Here is a 1,948-nt window from a genome sequence, read left to right as displayed (position 1 = left end):
AACAACATAAAAACAAAGGCAAAGAGAAAGTGAATGACCATGTTCAATTTTTCAGTTCTACAGGCCATAACCTTTAATTCAGGATCAGACACTGGCTGGGTGAGGAATCCAGGCCAACCAAGATACACGAGTGTCCACTACATCAAGACTGTCAAATCTTGATGTTAGTGCAGATTTCTCCTTGAGGGCTAAACCTCTATAGCAAACTGCTTATTGGAAACTGTCCAGATGCCTGCAGGCATTTTCAGCTCAGCATATTTCAAAGCAAAGACATTTTCCTATTCTGCATCTCCTGTACCCTACGCAGCCTCCACCTCAATTGCCTCCTGTAATTCCAGGAGGAACCACTGAATGACAGCATCATCTATTCCATCCTCCAAACCAGAAATCTAGAAGTCATCCCCAAATTCGCCCCCCTTCTTGTCTCCTACCTCCAGCCACTCTTGTCTTCCTCTCTGTTTGTCCTGTGAATACTAATATCTCTATTTATCTTCATCTTGCCAAACCCATGGCTAAAGATCTAGTTCAAGTTCTTATCTTCTCTCTCAGGAAAGGACTATTTCCTAGTTCTGGTTTTTCTTCCTCCTCTGCCAGATTGTTGTCAGTAGCAGTCAAGAAAATCTAATTAAGTCACACCCCTGTTCAGACTTTTCCAGCGGCTAACCATTAACTCTGCGAGATGGTGAAGGACAGGGAAGCCCGGTATGCTGCAGTCCACGGGTTCACAAAGAGTCCGACAAGACTTAGCGACTGAATAACAACCGTTAACTATACAATAGAATACTCCCTTTTATGTCACAAAGAGAGTCCTCAGTACCTGCCCCACCTAATGCTGCAGTCCTCCGTTTACTAAGACTTATACTACAGCAGCACGGAACTACCCAATAAGTGCCACGTAAGTTTTGGTTGAATTTATAAAGAAGTAAGTGACAGTGTCATTTGTGCCTAATGAACCTGCTTGCCAAGTCTGCCAACTGTCACATCACCATTAAAGCTTTCTTTTGGGGGTCCTGACATTTTTACTGGGTTAAAAAACCTCACAAAGGTAGGGAACAGACTTGTGGACATAGAGGGGGAGGGAGAAAGTGGGATAAATTGTGAGATTAGTTTTGACATATATACACTGTGTGTTTGTTGTGTCTGACTCTTTGCAACCCTAGGCACTATAGCCACCAGGCTCCTCTGGCCATGGGATTCTCCAGGCAAGAATACTGAAGTGAGTTGCCATTTCCTCCTCCAGCGGATCTTCCCAACCCAGGAAGTGAACCCATGTCTCTTATGTCTCCTGCAATGGCAGGCAAGTCTTTTACCACTAGCACCACCTGGGAAGCCCAATATACACATGACCACATATCAAAGAGATACTTAGTGGGAAGCTATCGTATACCATAGGGAGCTCAGCTCGGTGCTCTATGATGACTTAGAGAGGTGAGGTGGGGGATTGGAAAGGAGACTCAAGAGGGAGCCGATACATGTATGCACAGAGCTGATTCACGCTGTACAGCAGAAGTTAACACAACATTGTAAAGGAATTATACTCCAATTAAAAAAAAAATCTTCAGAAAGGAATGATCCAGTGAATATGTGAGTGCATGAGAAAAGCCTTGAGATTAGCAAGACTTACTACTTGCTACATGCATTTTTAGTGATCCTGCTAATGAGCCTCACTACACAGAGATGAATCCTGTGTTTAGAGTCTGGGATACGGCCAGAGGGTGCTGCTGGGACCCTGGACTTTCTTCACCAGGTGTCTTGGGGCCACTGACGGGAGGAACTCAGCTTGTGTAATTCTCACAGCCACAGACGCCTCGATAACCTTGGGTAAGTTATTTGACTTCAGTTTCTCCCAAGCAAAGTTAAAATAGCAACATTAACCTACCCCCCACAGGCATGTTAATAAGCACATTTTTCCCCAATGTGCAATGCACGAATTTTCATTAGTCATAGG

Source organism: Ovis canadensis, chromosome 23, assembly GCF_042477335.2.
Source record: "Ovis canadensis isolate MfBH-ARS-UI-01 breed Bighorn chromosome 23, ARS-UI_OviCan_v2, whole genome shotgun sequence".
Classification (NCBI taxonomy): domain Eukaryota; kingdom Metazoa; phylum Chordata; class Mammalia; order Artiodactyla; family Bovidae; genus Ovis; species Ovis canadensis.
This window is presented reverse-complemented; position numbering follows the sequence as displayed.